Source organism: Pinus tabuliformis, chromosome 7 (assembly GCF_031772625.1).
Source record: "Pinus tabuliformis cultivar Carrire ecotype Pingquan chromosome 7, CPIR1, whole genome shotgun sequence".
NCBI classification, from domain to species: Eukaryota; Viridiplantae; Streptophyta; class Pinopsida; order Pinales; family Pinaceae; genus Pinus; species Pinus tabuliformis.
Genome location: NC_142293.1, coordinates 834,074,549 through 834,096,261, shown reverse-complemented (window position 1 = coordinate 834,096,261; position 21,713 = coordinate 834,074,549). Strand labels below are relative to the sequence as shown.

At 39.3% G+C, this 21,713-nt stretch overlaps 1 protein-coding gene and 1 pseudogene across 5 annotated transcripts in view; both read right to left on the bottom strand.

The window, feature by feature from the left end:
* The window catches only part of LOC149250201 (uncharacterized), a 300,458-nt gene that overhangs the window by 221,904 nt on the left and 56,841 nt on the right, over nt 1-21,713 (bottom strand). The window lies entirely within an intron of this gene.
* On the bottom strand, nt 283-2,372 carry LOC149250202 (kinesin-like protein KIN-4C pseudogene; annotated as a pseudogene).

Sequence of the window (21,713 nt, the reverse complement as noted above, 5' to 3'; positions counted from 1 at the left end):
GGACTTTAAAACACTTAGAGACTCAAGCTCAAAGAAAAACAGAGATAAAGAATCCAATCCAATGATCAAATGAATTCTAACTCTCTTGAATTTAGAGTTTTATCCATGGGTTTCCATATGTGAAGGATTCTGTAAGCAAACCCCAAACTTTGAGCTCTTTTGCCCCAGCCGACCCAATATTTGCACAATGTTGCCCCAACATTGGACAAATTGGGTTTTTACCCCTTTATGAAGACTATATCCTACGGGGTCAAATAGGCTATTTCGTCCTCCATTAGCCCATCAATTTATTGGGAACATTACAATCCCCCCTTCCCAACATTGCTTCTCCTCAAGCAATGCCAATTTCAATTGTTGCTTCTCGAATTCCTTCCTCTTAATCTGGAGAAGCTCCTTCTCACGAGAAGCTTTCCAATGATGAAACGGCTCTAACTCTTGCTTCATCCTATGTTTTAATTGTAATTTATGTGTCTTAGTCTGTTGTATTTCTTCTTGAAGTCGCTTTGTTGCTTCATCACCTTTTTGCTTTTGCTTTAAAATTTGTGCTTGGTCTTCCTGCTTTTTTTTCAATTCTGCTATATGTGACTCAAGTGCCTTTAGCTTTATGAAGATATCCTTCTTGTAAATTTTGTGCATTTTCATCAGTTGTATGTGAAAAAATTTTAAGTTCAACTTTTAATTGATCCATTTCCTTCAGTTGAGCTTTATTCTCTTCCTCAAGCTCCATAAACTTTTTTCTCATAATGTTGCTTGAGCACTGTAGTGTCAACATTGCTAAACAATTTCATTTCTGCTTCTTTTAGAATCTTGCAAATCCTTACTCATCTCATCTCATCCTGTACTTTTGTCACTCTCAAGTACTTTTGTCACCTCATCTTCTTCTTCACCTTCCCTAAATTCATCACCTCCAACAATCAATACCCTGGAAGTCTACAATGTCTATAAAAGCTTCATGAGATGACACCAACATATTATTATCAATATCAAGATGATCAACAAAAGCACTAGATTTAGTAGCTCTAGTAGTTTGAGAATTCATTGCGGCTTGTAACCATTGCACTTCATTTTTCAGCTCTTGTATTTTTGACAAAGTAACTTTTGATCATACCCACAACATGGGAATCATCTTCATCATCAATCTCTTCCCATATCTTTTTATTACGTGATTGCTCCAGTTTTAGACAAAACTTGTCTTTCAAGATCTGTGAAGCCATCATGTGTTCTTTTAAAAGTTGGGAGCTCTCATGACACTCTCAAAGCTCCTGTCGAAGCTCTGCATTGCTTGCTTCAAGCTAGGAGATTTTATGTTTTAGAACCTGCATCTCATTAAATGAGACACCTCCAGCACAATAACAAAGAACCTCAGCTTGCAAATACTCTAACTGATTCCTCATTCTTTGCATCTTAGCAACTGTTGTGTCACAGTTTATAATGGCCTTGTCCTAAATGTTGTCAGCTCGATTTGCATACTTCAGAGTATTGAGTGTTTCTTCAGCATTTGTGTCAACAAGGCTAACACAAGCAATCATCACAGTTTTGTTGTTTCCTCCAAGAGAATCCTGCAAGACGCGAGTCAATTTACTGTCTCTATAGGGAACATGACCACCACCTTTGCACTTTTTCTCATCTCAAAATGCACTTATGACATTTCCAAGTGCCAGTAAATCCTTGTTTATGTGAACTACTTTGAAGCAGATACCATCTGCGCCTATTCTCTTGGCTCATTTGGAACCTGCAAGACCCACTAAGTGAAGCTTTGCACATACAAAATCTTCACACCAATCTTCTGCAGTACCTGGATCACCGTTTAATGTCACATCCTGTTTCCGCTTATTCACCATGTTGATTGTAAAGATAGCATGGGAACGACTGGATTGATTATTCATGTTAGTACTTTCAGAAGCTTGAGACAATGACCCTTGAGCTAAAATAGAGAACATTTCTTCTTGAGTTGTGACATCTATCTCTGTTACACTTATAACAGTTACTCCACCATTAGTTTTTTCACGAACTTGTATGGATGCCTTTACATGGAGACTTGGCTTTCCACCACCAAGACCATCTAGCTTCATTACAGCTAGAAGATTTGTGTCAAGTAGATCATGCACTTCTTTTAGAATCTCAATAAATGAAACTTTCAATAGGATTTCTCCCTTGTCCTTTAACTCTTTGACATTTTTAAATATGGCCTCCATAAACAAAGGAATAATTCCTAGTGTGTTTCCACCAAGTGTATAACTTGTTCCCACTGTGTACGTCTTTCCCTTCAAGCATAACTGCATTGCCTTTGTTGCCCATTGATTTGCAGTCATGCCTCGTACATTTAATGCAAGATCAATAGCATTCACCTCATATTTATAAGAATCATGCATTCTAGCATCTTGCGATGATAAGGTGAATTTAGTATAGGCATTTTATGTTGGAAACACTGGGGGGGGGTGGGGTGAATCAGTATTTTTTTTCAATTGTTATTTTTACCAGTTAGATCACTTATATTTAGAACACAAAATGAACAATGATAGAATAAATACTTTTATTAATTTCTTCTTTCAATAAATCAAGTACAATATATGTAGGGCTCCACCCTAGATGAAGACACCAATATTCAATCTCCCAGACTCCAACCTGTAATATGCCAAACACCGAATTGGACTTCCCAAGGCACAAACCTCTAGGGCTCCAACCCTATTTTTGGTTCAGGCTCTGACCTGGTTTCTTGAGGACTATTGTCCTCTAGGGCTCCAACCCTATCTTCCAAGGCACCAACCTTGTCTCTATGGGGCTCCAACCTCTTGGGTTTCGACCATATCTTCCAAGGCACCAACCTTGTCTCTATGAGGCTTCAACCTCTTGGGCTCCAACCCTTAGCTTTACTTCGTCAACATATGTTTGGTTATACTTCACAGTTCCCAATTTCTTCAACAAGCCCTGTCAATCTTCAGCTATCCCTTCACATAGTCTCCCCATCACGTCATCAATGACAACCTTGTTCTTCACACGAAGGTATCTTCATTGTTCTTCATGGTACCCAATCAAAGATCTCCAAATCACCTCATGATGATATCATCTGCTCTAAGCCTCTTCAAAGGTTTCTTCAATGGTTGCTCCAAAAACGCTTCAGATATGCTTAAAGATGCTACTCACAGGTATGAGAGATAAGCTCCAAACAATACTTCAAAGGTGCTCCAAAAAGGGTCTTCAACCAACTTCAACAATGATGGCTTAATAAGTCTCCCCAAGATATTCTTCATAAGGTCATTCCATCAGGACTTCAACAATGTCCTTAAGATCTCCAAGAATATCTTTAAGAACAATTTTTGCAAGTCTGCTAAGAGATCTTCAAGTCAACAACTTTCAAAAGCTTTCTCCAATGTCTGCACAAAGATCTTGACTGCTTCCAAAATAGGGACACTCTCTACTTCTTCTTCAAGCTAAAGTTGCTCAAGAGACTGATCTAGTCTCTCCAAACAGTGCACAAAACTACCTTCAAGAGGAATTAAACTCCTTTCCACAATGACTGCAACAGCTCTAAGCCTTCAACGCTAAGCCCAAGGTCCACGAGTCTGAAATCTTGAGGCACTAGCAAAGGTCTGCAATCTGAACTGTCCAAGCCTCCTCAACCCTTAGATCACAAGTTCGAAGACTGCAGCAAGTCTGAGCTTGAGTGCAACCACAAGTCAGTCTAAGGCCTATTGTTGACTGTTCGCACGTTAAGCTACAGGTCTTAGGTAAGGTTTGTTCTTGAGGTCTGAAGCCAACACTTCTTTAACAAGTCCAAGATGAGGTTTGTTGCTAACAATCTGAGCTTCTCCAGTTCAGTCCACACACAGATCTATCTGTGCTACCACAGGTCTGTGGTCCAAGCTCTAATGGGTGACTGTTCACAAGTTTGAGGTTAAGTAGTGATGATCCAAACTGCAGTTTTCTTGCCAATCCAAGCCAACAAATTCAAGCTGAGTTTATTCTTCTCTGTCCTGAAGTCTGATATCCCACAGAACTAAAGTTTGTTGCTTCCACAGGTCCGAGTTGCAGTGTTCCACAGGACTGTCCTCAAATAGACACATGTCCAAAATTCTGAGTTGTCACCAAATAAAGTCATCCACTGTTCAGGGGTCCCAGCCTCTTTAAGTTTGTTGCTGCACAGAAAAAGCGAGGTTGTCCAGATATATTACGACAGTCTGAGTATCATCTCTTGCAGTCCGAGTATCATTACCACAGAGTTGCTACAAATCCGTTGTTCAATAAAATCAAACCCAAAAACAATTCTGATACTCCTTTTCGGCCTCCGATCTGTGTTTTTACTCCTTTCTGTAATCTTGACCGAAATTAAAATGCTAGAAATGGAGGTCTGCGGCCATATTTATATACATTATGTTATGAAAATGAAGGGACGTGGCCATTCGAAGGAGGCCAACATGAAGGATAGGTTATAGGTCGGCTATATGTCAAAAATATATTTTATTAAGTTGAAAATTCATTATCTCATCAACTACTGGGAGTTTCGAGACAAATAAGGGCTCATTAGAAAGGAAAAATATACTCTACAAGATGGTATAGGAACCATGTTGATAGGCTGCCTCCAATATGCCAAAATTTATTTTTCTTTGTGACTATTCTTAAATTTTATGTATAAAAAGTTTGGGACAGCAGGAGGAATGTTTGGGACAGCCTAGCTTCAACATTCTTTGGCTTCTTCATTGTTATCAATGTCATCATAGGATCATAGAGTCATTACGTAGGAGTGCAGCATCCATGTAGCATCACGTATCAACAATGTCATCATATACTAGTGCAGTCATAGTGCAGCATCATTAGGAAAGTTCCAAGCTAGTCCTCCATATGTCATCAAGGGTTAAAGTCTAGATCATCAAGGTACATGCAACATTATATTTAGTTCAAGAACTTCTTAGGACTTCTCCATTAGTGGTTTGACATCTTCATGGCTTGCATCTGATGGCATCCCTATCAAACAAGATTTATGACATCATCATCTAGAACCAGGCATCTCAAGAATATTTGCCATCTCGTCCGATGCCATATTGACATCAATGACAACCTTGATTAACATTGAACAATCTCCCCCTTTGTCATTGACAGCAATATTCTTGCCCTTCCAACATTCTCTCCCCCTTTAACATCAATGGCAAATGGGGTGCCCAAATACTCCCCCTGTCAAGATGCTTCTTTTCTTCATGAACAGTAGCTCTTCATAGGTATGTTACTCCCCCTGTCATGCTGTTCTTCCTTCTGGCAATGTGGTCCATGATAGATGTGTTTGCATTTCTTCATGTGATGAACCAACTCCCCATGTTTGCATAAACTCCTCTAGCTCAAGAAAGATTACTTGCTTAGTGATCAAATGGAAAAGATCTTCAACAATAGTCCATCGAATGAGTCAGGGATCATGTTCTTCAATGGAGTTGCTCCCGAGAGACGATCTATCAAAAGATGATTGTCCATGGGTGACTCATCAAGGATTTAATAGGGCCCTTTCACGAATAGCTTCTGCAAGAATGATCCCAAGCTCCCCCTAACTATATGGTCTCCCTTTTGGCAGAGTCTCATCATCAAACACTTGGAATCAGTGTTGCACGAAGCGCACGCCCCCCCCCCCGGTTCCAAGCCCCAAAGCGCGTCCCGTACGGAAGTGCCTAGGAAGCTTCGTCGGAAGCGGCGCTTCCAAATTCGGAAGCGCCGCTTTGGCTTTTATCCGCTTCCTGGAATTTCCGAAGCGCTGGACGGAAGCACCGCTTCCATGCCTCCGAAGCGCGCTTCGTACGGCACTTCGGAGGAGGAAGCGCACGCTTCAGTACGCTTCGGGCAAGCAGGCCGCGCGCAAGGGAAAAAGACACTTTTTTTTTAATTTTTAAGTTATGTTAACTTAGCATTAAGGGGGTGGGTTAGGGTGAGGTTAGAGTGAGGCTAAGGTGAGGAATGAAAAGAATAAAGCCCCCATTCATTCCTCATTTTCTCACTTTGAGTTTATGAGAGTTGGAGAAGAGAAGAGAGGAGAGGAGAAGAGAAAAGAGGAAAGGAGAGGAGAAGAGAGGAGAGCTTGGAGTGAAGAAGGAGGAGCTAGGAGAAGGAGGAGGAGCTTGGAGCAAGAGCTTGGAGGACTTCATCTACAAGAGCTAAAGAGATAAGTTCAAACCCCAAACTCCCTTATTTTTTTGACAATTTTTTTGTATTTTTCTCCTCCCTCTCGTACTCTTTCCCATTGTTTCTACTTGCTCCTTTATTTACAGGTTGTCAACCACCTATATCCATATTCCAAGATGGTGTTCTTTTGGCTTCTATGTATCATTCCACTCTTGGTTTTAATGATGGCAAAGGTGAATAGGAATAGAAGGGAAGAAACAAAAGAGGACAGTGGTGATGGTCCCAATATGAGTGACCCAATGTATGATGAGGAGGAAGGGGATGAACCTGAAGGGGACACTGAAACACAAGATGGGAAACCTACATCAACACCCTTGTGGAACTATGTGACCAAACTTGATGGGGGAAAGGGTGGTGGATCTTACAAATTTGTGTGCCCTCATGGTTGTCATGGAGGAAAACCATATTGGGGTTCATATACCCGTCTGAGGAGGCATCTTTGTGGGGTGTTGGACAGTGATGAAAAAAAGGGTCTTGTGGGGGTACAAATTTGCCCAAACATTTCAACTGAAGAAAGAAGAAAATACATTCAAATAGAGATGGCTACACAACAAAAAAACAAGAAACAAAAAACTCATTCTGAATCAAGTGCAACCTCTAAATTTGGTAGTTGCTCATCTCCTCATGGTACTTCTGCAAGCTCTGGAGGTAGAAGAACAATAGGGGATTTCCTTAATGTCGCTGGGAGGGATGATGTGGATGGAAAGATAGTCTGTTTTCTTTGTGCTTGTGGTGTACCATTCAATTTGCTTCGCTCTCCCTATTGGCATGAAATCGTAAAGGCCATCAATGAAGCCCCAAAAGGATACAAGGCCCCCAACTATGAGAAAGCTAGAACAGTGTTATTAGAAAGAGAAAAAGCTAAGGTTCAAAGAGCTTTGACACGTTTTACAAATGAGTGGGTAGATTCTAGGGTATCCATTGTATCAGATGGGTGGACAAATATTAGAAACCAACATTTGATAAATGTTCTTGGTGTTTCTTCTAGCGGTGCAGTATTTATTGCATGTCATGACTCCTCCATCATTGCATCTGCACAAAACATTGTAGATATCCTATTGAAATCAATCAAAGATGTTGGTCCAAATAATGTGGTTCAAGTGATCACAGATAACGCAGCAAATTGTAAGGCAGCGGGAAAAATTATTGAGCGTACTCATCCACACATCTTTTGGTCTGGGTGCCTGGTTCACACATTGAACCTTTTGATGCATGATATTGTGAAACACAAAGAATGTGGGTGGATTGCTGAGGTTTACAGGAGAGGGAAGCAGCTCATTAAATTCATCACAGGGCATACAAGGGTAAACTACTTCTATGGCACTTACTCCAAGTTGCAGTTGCTTAAAATTGCAAAGAAAAGATTTGCTAGTTATTACCTCACCTTTAGGCGGCTAGTGAAGGTGAGACAAGCTTTAACTAATCTGGTGTGTGCTAATTCATGGGATGAAATTAACACTGACATAGATGGTGCTAATGCAGTCAAGGACACTGTTCTTGACAGTTACTTTTGGGGACAGGTTAAATATGTTTTGCAATTCACCAAACCAATTATTACATGATCAAGTTTGCAGATTCAGATCGACCAGTAATTGGGGAGGTGTATTAGCAAATGATAGCATGTTGGGGCAGATTAAAGACATTGTTGAGCCTAGAGATACCACCTTGTACAATTATATTCGTGTAGAGGTGGAAAACCGATGGGAAATGCTAAATGTTCCATTGCATGCATTAGCATATGTTTTGACACCTAAATACTATCATCCATCATGGCTTTCAACACCAGCACCTGGAGGGGGAAGCAGGAGAAAACCACACCAAGATCAAGAGGTTCACAAAAAATATATGGCTGCATTGAGTAAATTAATCCCTGACGAGGAGGAGGCTGCATTGGTACGGAGACAGGTGAGCAACTATACGCTCAACACTGGTCCATTTGGGAGCATGCATGCAATTAAAGATCGAGAGACTTTTTCTGCTCTTGAGTGGTGGAACATGCATGGAGGGGGTACTCCACTTCTACAGAGTTTGGCATTGCGGGTGCTATCACAGGTGGTAAACACTTCTTCTGCAGAGAGGTGTTGGAGCTCTTATTCTTTCATCCACAGTGTTAAAAGGAACAGGTTGAATTTAGACTGAGCAGAGAGCTTGGTTTATGTTCATTACAACTTGCGATTGTTGTCCCATTACTGTGAAGAAGCAAAGTCTAATAAAGACTTGTTGATTTGGGACAAGAATCCAGAGGAGCCCAATTTGGAGGATGGAGTGTTGCGATTAGAGCAATTAGAGGATGCTCTTATCCAGGTATGTCCATTGTGGTATGAATTTTCCAATTTTCCCTTATAAAGCATTTCTCTAATTCATTTTTTAAATTTTTTTGTTAACTAGTGTTTTTTTTTTGCATGAATTTTTTGAGCGATTCCAGGATGATGATGACCGTGTTGATATGCCACCCCACCCCCATCTGGTCCCTTGGTTCCTAGGTTCCATGGTTCAACACCAACAGCAAGGGGTTCTTCTTCATCAGTTTCAGTGCCACGACTTCCACAGGCACCATCTTCTTCATTGCCACCACGTGGAGGCCCGCCACCACGTTCTATTCGTGGTGGAAGGAGGAGAGATTAGTAGATATATTCACAATCTACTACTTTTTGTCATAGATTACTCATTAGACTTGTAGACTTGTGAGTTTGAATTTCGAACCTTTTTGGCTCGGCAGTGACCAAGTGACATATTTTGTAAACATTATTATTTGAATTTTGGACATGACAAATGTTGACAGTTGCTCACTTGCTAGATAAATCATAATATGCTCTATATTTTATGTTTTATAATATGCTTAAATGTTTTATGTTTTATAATATGCTTAAAAATTTGATGTATGTTTGTAATAGCTAGAATATAGATGATTGTTGTACATACTAGTAACTACAATGGAATCATGGATGCCATATCTATCTTGATTTATGCACAAATATGCATGTTTTCATGTCTTCTACAATTAATTTGGTATTTGGGATGTTTGTTTTGAGTATAAATGCAAAAAATATAAAAATATATATATAGAAGACGCTTCCTAGATTTTTGGAAAATGACGCTTCGGCGTCCCCGCTTCCAAAAAACGCTTTCGCTTCGCTCCCGCTTCGTGCAACATTGCTTGGAATATCACATATGTCAAGGATGTCTTCATCAAATCAACAACATATGTTGGTCGCTGGACTGTTCAAGAGTCTTTCGGATCCAATTTGTTTCTTTCTTCATATTTGTGTAACTTTCTTTTTTGGCTTGGTTATCATGGTTCTAGCTTGTGTAGGGACCCAAGTCAAGTTACAATCACGTGCCATATGTCCAATGTTATGGCAATTGAAGCACTCCATCTTGTTCATGAATGAGAAATCATGACTTCTTCTTGCAAAATTGCTTCTAGGAGATTGACGGGGACCATTATATTTGTCTATGTGATACACCTGACAATATTTTGCCATGTGCCCAAAGTTTGTACAAGAATAGCAATAACCAAGAAATATACTTTTGTACCTGGGAGATGAAAATTTACTTGATGTACTTCTAAAGTCTTTTTGCCTTGGGATTCTTTGATGATATTCATTGCCTTTTGTATTCTTGACACCATCTGCAAGTCTCCTTGGAGTAGGATTTCTTCCATAGTTGTCTTGACTCTTCTCCTTGCCTTTGCTGGAACTGAGAGCATCAACATTTCTTTCTGGCTTCCTCACATCCTTGTTGTTTGAAATATTATTATTCTTGCTTGAGGATTCACCTGCATAACCAAGACCTGATTTATAAAGGGGATACCTTTGATGACTTAGGATGTCATCTAGGGTTTGAGAACTTTTCAAGTTCTTATTCAGCAAGTCAACTTCCTTTTTAAGAAAGACAATTTCTTCCTTCATTTTCTTGCATTCTTCATCCTTCTTTGATAGTATGATCTCCATTTCTTCCTTCATCTTGGTTGCTTCACATGATTGGGCCTTAAGAGAATTGATTTCTGATCTTAATTTGGTGATGTCATCATTCTTTTCTTCTAGTTGGCATGTCATGGTGTTTCTCTCCTTTTCTGCTTCATCGACTTGTCCTTCTATGAATGCCAACACTTCCATTAGAGATTGGTCAATACAAGGAAGAGGTCTCCTCCCTTAGATCTCAACTCCTTGTACTTGTTTCCTTGCTTCTTCTAGTTGAGATCTAAGGGAGGAGACCTCTTCCTTGTATTGACCAATCTCTACTTCAAGTTTGTTTAAACTCTTGAGTATTTGTTCAAGGTGGCTTGACAAAGTTTCTTCCCTTTTCTTTTCCTTACCCAATTGATTTGTCATGGATATGACTTCTTCATGATGCTCTCTTTTGTTTTGATGAAATTCCTCCTTAAGTTTGGTGAGCTCCTCATCTCTTTATTGTACTTGAAACTTGCAAAGGTCAACTTCCTTCCTTGTCTTGTCCTGGTCACCATCTTGTGCTTTCTTCTTAAGTTCGTCACCATCTAACATCTTGACTTACTTATATACAGTGTCCTTCCTTTATGTAGATCCTATAGGCCTTAGAGGAGTTACGGTAACCAACAAATGTTCCTCTCATGCCTGAAGGGTCCAGCTTCTTTCTTTTGTCCTTCGGTATATGAATATATAGAGGACAACTAAAGATTCGGAGATGATCCACTGTTGGTTTCTTCCTAAGGAATACTTCTTCGGGAGTTTTGTTATCTAGTGACCTCTGGGGACTTTGATTTTGAATATATACAGTTGTCTTAGTGGCTTCTCCCCACAGAAATTTTGGTAGACCTTGATCATGCAGCAATGCTTTTACACTTTTTTCAATGGATCGGTTCTTTCACTCTACAACTCTATTTTGTTCCAGATTATATGGGACTATCAACTCCCTCTTAATCCCAGACTCCTTACAGAAAGCTATGATTTCCTTGGATGTATACTCTCCTCCATTATCGGACCTTAGTATCTTGATTCTCCTTTCTGTAAGGTTCTCTACTTCAGCTTTGAATTCTTGAAATTTGGTAAATACTTCATCCTTGGATTTCATTAAGTAAACCCAAGTTTTTCTTGAATGATCATCTATAAATGTGACATAATATAGATGACCTCCAAGTGATTTTGGAGTCATAGGACCATAGATATCAGAATGAATAAGATCTAAGATTTCTTTTGACCATGAAGCACTACTTCCAAATGGTCTCTTGGTGTTCTTACCCAATGCACATCCTTTGCATACTCCTTTGTGATCTTCTTTCAATTTGGGGATTCCATCTACTATAGAACTTAGAGTTGGAAGGATTTTGAAATGGATATGACCAAATCTTCTATGCCAGAGTTCACATGGGCTGATTTCAATGTGAACCAAAGCTTGTGCAAGAGGAGATATCAACCTGTAAAGTCTTCCTTCACGAATACCAATTACTCTAGCATTCTCTATGCTTGAGTTCTTACTCCATACTACAACTTTTCCATCAATGAAAGCTACTCTATCACCCTTATCTTCTAGACTTGAAATGGAAAGTAAGTTCTTATGCAAACCTGGAACAAATAGGATGTTGTTGAGATGAATGTTGCTTCCATTTTCCAGCTCTATAGAGGTTGATCCAATTCCTCTTACAAGATAACTCTTATTATCTCCAAGTTCCACTGAGTAAGAAGATTTTCCTTTTGATAATGTCTTTAGTTGTTTGTGATGACCAGTCATGTGTCTAGATGCACCACTATCAATTACCCAAATGCTCTTGTCTTGGAATGTGCCAATGAGTATTGAGAACAGACCTTCATCCTTTGTCTTGATTACTTCCTTCTTGGTAATAAATAGAAGATTCCATGTTCCCTTGATGCCTTTCTTTAAATGACTTGCTACCTTTGAACACTTCCTAAGGAATTTCTTCAATGTAGTGGAGATCTTCATAATGCCCTTAGCCAACCTTAGCTCTGATACCATGTTGAGAAATCTATAGGCAATGATTAGAGTGATTTCTCTTTATTTGATAATTGTTTGTGATGTCTTTTTACTTATTAGCTTTGTTACTTATTATTATGTGTGTGCAACAAGAAGAACAAGAACACGGAATATAGGCTACAAGCCAGGGCCAAAACCTCTCCACTTGAGAGGAAAACCCTCAAATCCCTTCTCTTCATTATAGATTCTTCAATTGACGAATTCCAAGACCTTCAGACAAAAACCAATACCCTCCAAGACCAACCTTTTCGGATGATGTGCTAACCTTGATCCAGTCAAGCCCAGTCAAATCTCTTCTAGTAGCACTTCTTTGACTTCCCACTGTAGAATTTCGGTCTCCACTGCAAATCTGAAATTTTCGGCCCCCCAACAATTGTTGTTGCCACACGTGTGAGCCTTGATTTGCCTTCTAAGCCTTCCTTTGACCTTCGCTTGCCTTTCTCTGACTTTTGGAGCTTGAGGATGACCCTTGGTGACCTTCGCTTGACCTTCTTGCCTTCTTTTCTCCAATCTCGAACTTGTACATAGAAACCCTTGATCTACTACAGAAACCTTAGTCCTCCTTAGCACATGTGAGAGAGAAATAGCCCAAACAAAAGTTTCCTTCATCTTCTCTTTCTTCGTTGCCTTCTTCTTCCTCCTTATTCACTAGAATGAGTGATGGATGAATGTCTCTCAAGGAGGTCGAGTTTCCTCCTATATATAGGCTCTTCAAGGTGGACGTGGCTTTTTCTTTTAGGCCAACTTTCCAGCTGCCAGGCCGACTTGGTCTTGGAGGGCATTTTGACTCTTTTAATGTCAAAAAAAACAATCTTTACAAGTTACAATGTGCCCGAAGGTGTCTTCAACATATGACAATGACTCTTTTGACTTCTTGACCTAGGACAAACCCTAGAAGCACTCAATGGGTGCTTGACCTATAAAATAAAAGACCTTGAGCATGAAACCCATGCTCCAAAAACAATAATAATAATTTTCTTTCATTTTACAATTTACAAGAATCAAAAGTACATTTCATATTTATGAAAACCAAACCTAGTTGCACATTTTTCAATATTTGTCTCAAGTTTTTCTATTGTAAAATATAGCTATCACGATACTAATCACTAAGGGGCGTGATAGGATGCATCATGGCATCATAGAAACATGCGATCGAAAGCAAGAGCTCATGACAACATCATAGAGAAGCATGAAAGATAGTTGAAATAGAAGTCTATGGCAATCACCTATAGAAGGATGTAGCTCTTGATAACCTCATTAGAAGCATAAGTAGTATTTATGAGAAGAAGAAAGTCATTTGATATAAAAACTCATCATACATCATTCAAGAGAAGCATTTGTTGGATGAGGATGATCAAGATCCTCTGTTGGAATCTTCACCTATTGGAAGAAGCAAGTGTCTTGCCAAGAATTTATGGGATTCATGGAATAAAGGTATGATGTCATAAGAAGCAAAGCAAGTCAAGGTGATTGAAGCTCTTTCAATCAAGGAAGCTGTTGAAAGAAGTCTAGATGACCTAAAGGAAGAGATGAGGTATGTATGCATATATTTAATTAAGTCATGTCATATGGTTGCAGATATCACGAGTGAATGCTCTACCTCAAGAGCATGATCAAAAGAAAGGATCTCCTCCTTTGGAAGGGAGCATGAAGGCATTATTCACACATTGACTCGATGAAATCAACATAATATGTCCTCATATGAAATATGAGGTGGTTGACAAAGCTGAAGGAACTATAATTGGAAGTTCCTGGGATGAAATATGTGAATAAAAGGAAGAGATCGCGAAAAATTCAACTATGGCGAAGGCAATCAACATCCAAGGACTAAAAGATTCGACTATGATATCTCCATGGGAAAGATATGAAGATCTTAATAAAGTACGAAAAAGAAAGAGACCCTTGACATTGTATATCTTTTTGGAGATGTGTCAATATAGATGCAGGATGTTGATGCAAATAAGGAGATGTCATGATGAAAGACCATCACAAAGGTAGTTTTGATGTACACTTACTATTTTTGAGTGATATCTGGATGGGCTAATGCAAGGCTACTAAGGGAAGAGTTGTAGATGTCACCTACAACTAATACTCATGTGATAGGATGAAAGATCCTGAAGGAAACATGACATGAAGAAGGTAGCAAGGCATGAAGGAAGGCCAGACATGGACCTATGGATCACTTTCTGATGAAAAGAAGGATAACATGACTGACATGATTCATGAATGAAAGTGAAGGATGGTCTGCGCCCTACGAAGAAGTCCCAAAAAGATGTAGACTCCATAACAAAGAAGAAATTCATGACATCAAAGGAGGGAGTCCTACAAGCAGTTGTTTGTCCCATGGTCTCCGCTTAGAGAGTTCCTGGAAGCAAGTTCCCGATCACGAGGGAGCTTGGTCAGGTCCTTGTTTAAAAGGGAGCCTAAGTACATTCCTTTTATAGGGATGGCTACATTCCTTCATTGGAATGGGTATATCCCCCCTAGTTGAGAGGGAGAGATAGACATATCATTCTTGTCTCCACTTGGGAATAAAGAATAGAGGATTGGGTAAGCATATGGCATCTAATACTCTTTGAGGATATGGTAGGACATCCAAGATAAGAGTAGTTGTAGAGGACCGATATTCTTTAAGGACTAGGAATCCAAGATAAGAATAGTCCTAGTGGAACATACTCTTAGAGAACCCAGGTGGGGTATGTTCTGAGAGAGATAATGATGAAAGTGTCTATAAATCATTGGTCCCACCAACGTTGTGCTCTAATCTTGTGGAGAGATAGAGCGGTTAGTCAAGGCCTTGCTATGTGACAATGTTGGATGATATGATGCTAAACAGATGGGTTACCAATCTGACTCTTCTTATGAGAATTCTTCAGATTGAGAATGTCCAAGTACCTTGTATGGATTATGAATACCTTCCTAGTTAAGACGGAGTGTTGAAAAATGTAACTAGGTTCGGTTTTCATAATGACATGTGTAATCATGATTTTATGTAATTAATAAAAATAGAATTATTTTATGCTTAAGAGATGGGTTTCATGTTCAAGGAATTTTATTTTTATAGATCAAGCTCCCATTTTGAGCTATTAGGATTGGTCATTAAGTCATAAAGTCAATTGAGTCTTTGTCATGTATGAGAGACCCTTCTTGGGCATGTTACATATTTATTTGAGTCATTGTAAGAGTCAAAAGACCCTCCAAGACCAAGTCCAAGCACTTCTAGCAAGTCGACCTTAAAATGAAGCAATAAGCCTGCAAGATGACATGTCGGCCTAGGATCAAGTCAAGTCGGCCTACAAGCATGGGGAGGAAGCCTATATATAGCAGTGTTGCAAACATCTCGAGAACACCCCAATTTTATCTTGAAATCACGATTTTTTGGCGTAGCCGATGTTTGCCGATTTTTACAGATATTTTTATGGTATCTTAATTTTGCCGATGTTTGCTGATTTTTACCGATATTTTCCCGATTTTTTGGTTTTTTGAACCCTTGTTGATTTTATCCCGATGTCGATGTTCGCAACATTAATATATAGGGCACTTGGCCTCATTCAAGGAAGGAGAACACACACACAAGAAGTTCGATAAGAAGGACGAAGAAGAAGCCTCACATCCAAGCGAAGAAGGAAAGATCAAGGTCAAAAGAAGATCAAAGGTATTGCAGGTCTGTTTTGGGTAATTTTGTTCACACGTGTGAGGGAAACTAGGGTTTCCTACCTATTGCAAGTCCAAATCACAGTCATCTCAAGAGGGTTGAAACAAGGCAAGAAGGAAAGCTAAATTGAAGGTTGAAGTCTCAAAGAAGCCAGCCCTAGTCAAGCGAAGGAGAAGGAGGGCTTAAGTAGCCCTAATTCAGTCACACGTGGGAAATTGCAGTCATCTACAGGTAGCCGAAAATTGCAGAGATAGAGGCCAAGAACTTCAGACTTGAGTTGCAAGATCGAGGGTGAAGAAAGAAGGAGAAGTTGCAGCATCTTCAAGCAAGGGTTGACTTGGTCTTGGAGGGGTTGTTAGTCAAGGGTCTTGGTCTTGGAATTCATCAATTGAAGATTCTATAAGAAGAAGAATTCGGTGGGTTTTCCTCTCAAGATTGGAGAGGTTTTGGCCTTGGCTGATAGCCTACATCGTGTGTCCTTTGTCTCATTGTTCTTTATGATTTGATAGTTATTTGATGAAGAAGAACACATAATAATAATCAAGAAAAGAAGAACCTAATTAAGAAAGGTAAAAAGTCTTCACAAGTAGTTATCATTGCTAGAGAAATCTCCTCATCTCTCTGCCCTAGATTTCTCAACATGAGGGAGATTTTTTGCAGATTTGAAGAGTTGATTGGAGTCTTGGAGAGTTGTTGGGTTGATTAGTAAAGGATATTTTCGAGCTACTTCAAAGATTTTTTTCCCAAAGATCTTTGGGTTTTCTAGAGTGGTTTTTGATGTTGGTTGAAGAGCTTTTTTTGTGAGGGTTGTTACATAGCTGATTTGAGAGGATTTTGGAGTTGATTTTCTCCAGAAATTTAGAGGATAAATCAAAGTAATTTTTGTCATCTATTTTTGTTTCATTTTTCTCCAATCAGTTCCTTTTTTCCCAAAAAAATTAAAACCCAATGTTTTTATGCCAATTTGTGGAGGCTGCTCCAGAGCTCATTTGAGAGGGGATTTTGGAGCTTATTTTCTTTAGAAAATTAAGAGGGTAAATCAAGATTATTTTTTCAAACATTATTGTTCTATTTTTCTCCAAAAATTTGTTCTTTTTTTCCCTACAAATTTTAAAACCCTAGTGCTTTTATGCAAAATCCATATTTGTAATTATTTTTTGGAAAAAAAAATATGGCTATTATTTTCTTCTATTTTTTTCTCTACAATTGTTGAAATTTGCAAGGTTATTTTGAGGGATTTCATTGGCAAATTTGTGAGGGAGAATTTGGAGCTAATTGAAGAGTTTATTTTCTGATTTGTGGGAACTTCTTCTCTTCTCAAAATTTACAGATCTTCTCCAAGTATTTTGTGGCCTCTATTGCTCTTTTATTTCTCTAAAAAAATACCATAGAATTATAAAAACCCTAGGGTTTTCTATGCAGATTTTCCATTTCTTCCTGTAGAAGTTATCATGGCCTCCAAAAACAAGAATGATCTAGCTTGGGTTCACTGTCATTTAAATGAACAAGGGATAAAACTCTGCAACTATTGTGGGAAGAAAGTTAAGTGCGGGGGGGATCCATAGAATTAAAGAACACTTAGCACATTGGAGAAGGCAAGTAAAACCTTGTGAAAATGTTTCTGATGATCTTAAAGCAGAGATGCAAAATCTAATTGAAGCCTACAACGAAGAAAAGGGGAAAAACAAATGAATTATAAAAGATATAGGAAAAAGTCAAAAGGATGATGCTATGCTTAGTGACCCTGATTTTGAAGAATATATGCCCATTTTTTAAGATTCCTCTAGTTTCCTTGCTAGAGTTGGAGAGGGTAGTTCTGGCCCTAGTTCAAGTGATTTTAACTTGAAGAGGACAATGGCCCGTAAAAAGATTGACTCCTTCTTTGTACCCCGCACCACCCCTAGTTCTCAACAAACCCTTGATGCTAAATGGAAGAACATAGAGAAGGAGGTTGCATATGAATGCATTGTCAGACGGTAGTATGATGCAGATATGCCTTCTAATGCTACTAATTTTGCATATTATTAACCCATGATTGATGTTATAACTACATGTGGAGCAAACTTCAAAAGCCCTAGCTTTCATGATTTCAAGGGGCCACTTTTACAAAATGAGCTCCAAAGAATACAGGAGTACTTTACAAAGTTCAAGCAATCATGGACCAAAATAGGATGCACAAAAATGTCTAATGTATGGACTGACGGTAGATCTCGCACCATACTAAATTTCTTAATTTCTTGTTCAAAAGGTATTATGTTTCTCAAATCTATTGATGCATCTAATCAGCTAAAAAATGCACAATTGCTATTTCGTCTTTTGGATGAAGCAGTTTTAAAATTGGCAACTAAGGTCAAACTCCATGTGGGTTATCTTATTTATGGCCAATGATATTTTTCTTGGATTCCTCTCGTCGAGAGCTGTAGTATTGATCTAAAGATCATCCGATTCTGACATGTATTCATGGAGATATGAATTTATTTGTGGTTATGGGACAATTCGTCAAGGTCGGCCAGCAACCAAATTACCCCCACTTGTCCTCCACGTTTTAGTATAAATAGAGGTGCCTTGCAAGTCATTTTAGACACACCTCTTGTGATCTCTTCCTCTCCACTTGTTTGGGTTTTAGTGGAAGGAAGAGTCCCTAAGAGAATACACAGCCCTAGAGGATGCCCTAGCTCCTTAACAATGTCATGAAGGATAGCTCTCATCTCAGTCATAAAGATGCCCTAACGCTACCCTATGAAGAAGCCCTAAAGTAGCCAATGAAGAAGTCTAATATGCAGTCATGAAGGGTAAGTCCTAACGCTGTCATGGTTAGACCTGAACGCTGTCATGGAGGACAACCCTTAAAGGAAAGCCCTAAACGCAGGATTAACAGTGACTAATCCATTGTCCTAGAAAGTTCCCAACCGCAAGTCTAAAGGGAGTTTTAGACACAGTGAAGGCACTTTAAGAAGCCCTATATATAGCAGAGGAGACCTGTCTACGCACCAAGGAGATGTCATCTAAACCGCAGTCACTAGAGGCCTCTATGCTACTCTAAAATGAAGATTCTATGTAGCATGGTGTAGGATCCTTTCATGCTGGGAAGAAGAGCCCTTAACTACCCCTAGACGCAGTCATAAGGAAGACGGTTCAAGAATGCCCTAACCGCAGTCATGGAGGAGTCTTACCTCAGCTGGATGATGCCTAATCTAACCTCTTATTGGGACAGGGATAGCGTCAAGCTTCAAGCAGAAAGAAGGTCTGAGTATGTCGTGGAGAAGAGTGTTGAAAGGTATGAGTTGAAGTCTGTTCAACAGGCATGCTTGGATAGCAGTTGCAAACCTTGATCTAGAGGCTACGTACAGTCACATGGATGGAACAAGAGGTGTGATCTTGAAAGCTATGAACAGTGAATGTATTCACTATGTCACATTGTTGTAGATGACATCGTGGCACATTTGAGATCTGTTCTGGGCATGATTGTGCAGTAATAAGGCTAGTTGGAAGACATTGTTGTTCAAGGGTAAAAATAGTCGAGTATTGTATGTAAACCTTACTTGCTACTGGGCTAGGCCGCAAGCCATAGCCAACAGCATAGATTATGTTAAGGGTTGCACAAGTCAGTCTTGAGCCTCAACTTGGATCATGACTGTATCAAGAATAAGGACTGGAGTTTGATGTGACTGCTTGTACTGATAGCATGTTTAGATGCAGCATAGTTGGATGCAGCATGGTGTTAGGTGCAGCGTAGTGCAACATGAAGGATGCAGCAAATTGATGATGAAGAGCATCATGAAGGGTGCAACATAATGATGAGGAAGAGCATGATGATGAGGTACTACTCAGTGATGGGAGAGCATAGTGATGAGAGCAACTAAGTGATTGGGTGCAATACAGTGATTGGGTGTCGCACAGTGATGGGTACAGCGTGGTGATGGAGTCACCTTGGAGGATCAGTTGAAGCAGTATGCCTTCACCTGAGTTCAGATCAGCTACCTCATGTGTTATCTTCACGGTGAAGATCTCTGCCCTTATTTTGACAAGTCAAAGTGTTGACTTCTGATGTATATGTACTATCTCTCTCTGCTGAACTATTGAAGAATATAAGAAGAATTGATCAAGGGTTTCCCCACATTGGGGTTTGTCCCTGGCTGGCGCCACATCTTGTGTCCTCTTGTCTTGGCTTGTTTTCTGCGATTTATGTTTATGTTCTATCTGCACTTTACTATCATGCTGATGTGATTGCTAATCTGAATATTGTCATTGGGCTAATATGGAAAAATTGAAGTAAATTGTGCTAAGCATAGAACATACCTAAAATTAACAAGTAGTTATGGAAGCACGGGTTGAAAATGTTGTACAAGTGATCACAGATAATGCCTCTAACTATGTTGCAGCTAGAAAGATGTTGGAGGAAAAATGCCCCACCATTTGCTAGTCTCCCTGTGTAGCCCATTGTTTGGTCCTCATGCTTGAGGATATTCGCAAAATTGAGTGGGTGAAGAAACGTGTGGATGATGCAAAATCCATAACCAAGTACATCTACAACCACTCATGGGTTTTGAACCTTATGAGAAAGCACATCGGGATAAAGAGCTTGTTCAATCAGCGATCACACAATTTGCTACCAACTTTCTTTCGTTGCAATCCCTTGTTCAACAAAAATCGAACTTGAAGAAGATGTTTTCATGTGATGAATGGAATGCATCTCAGTGGAGCAAAAAGGCTGAAGGGACACAGATGATTAACCAAGTGTTTGACAAAAGATTTTGGTCAAAGGCAGAGGAGATTGTGCTATTTAGTGAGCCTCTTGTCAAAGTTTTGCGGATGGTAGATAGTGATAAACCTACCATGGGTTTTGTTTATGAAGCCATGGATCAGGCCAAGGAACAAATAAATGCAACATATGAGGATAAAAAACATAAGTACATTCCTCTATGGAGAATCATTGATGAAAGATGGAACAAATAACTCTATAGACCTTTACATGCAATTGGCTACTACTTAAATCCAAGGTATGTAATTTTTTGTTTCAATGCTCATTGCTTATAAATTTTAACTTTTGTTGACTTGATGAATATGTTTTTGTTTTATAAACTTTGAAGGTACCATTACGCTACAAATTTTGAGGTTGATGGGGAGGTATTAGGGGGATTGTATAAATACATTGAGCGCATGGTTCTAGATTCCAAGACTCAAAATCAGATGCATAACAAGCTCTTAAATCTCAAGGAGATTATTGGTACCTTTGGCATTTCTATGGTTGCAAGAAATAGAGCAAAGAATCCCTGAGGTAGGAGCTGTCAAAATTTGCAAATTCTTATATTACTCATTTAATTTGCAATTGTTGAGTCCAAGTTTCAACTTTCAAATTCATTTGCTAATACTTATTTTCCTTCCACCCTTTTTGCAGCCTATTGGTGGCAACAATTTGGTAGTGAATGCCCTCAATTGCCGAAATTTGCAATTCAAATATTGAGTCAGACATGGAGTGCTTCAAGGTGAGAGCGGAATTGGAGTGTATTTGAGCGTATACACATTAAGAAGAGGAATCGTTTGGAGCAAACGCAGTTGAATGACATGGTTTTTGTTCAGTACAACCTTAGATTGAGGCGTAACCAATTGCTTAATATAACCCCTAAATCAAGCAACATTGTCTTCGCTGACTTTGATCCAACATCAGAATGGGTTGTGGAAATTCAAGCACCAGCATTTGACAATGAAGACTTTTCTTGGTTAGACTTCGACTCACCTCCACAAGTTGCAAAGGCAGATATACCAGAAGCACCAATAGCAGCTTTCGGGGTAGGGGAATCAAGCCATAATCCCATTGCAAACTTGGATGATACTCATTCTTCAAATGAGGATGAGGAGGATGTTCAAGATGATGATTGATGACATTGACAATTCGCACTTGTAGGTTATAGTTGTAGTATTGTAGACT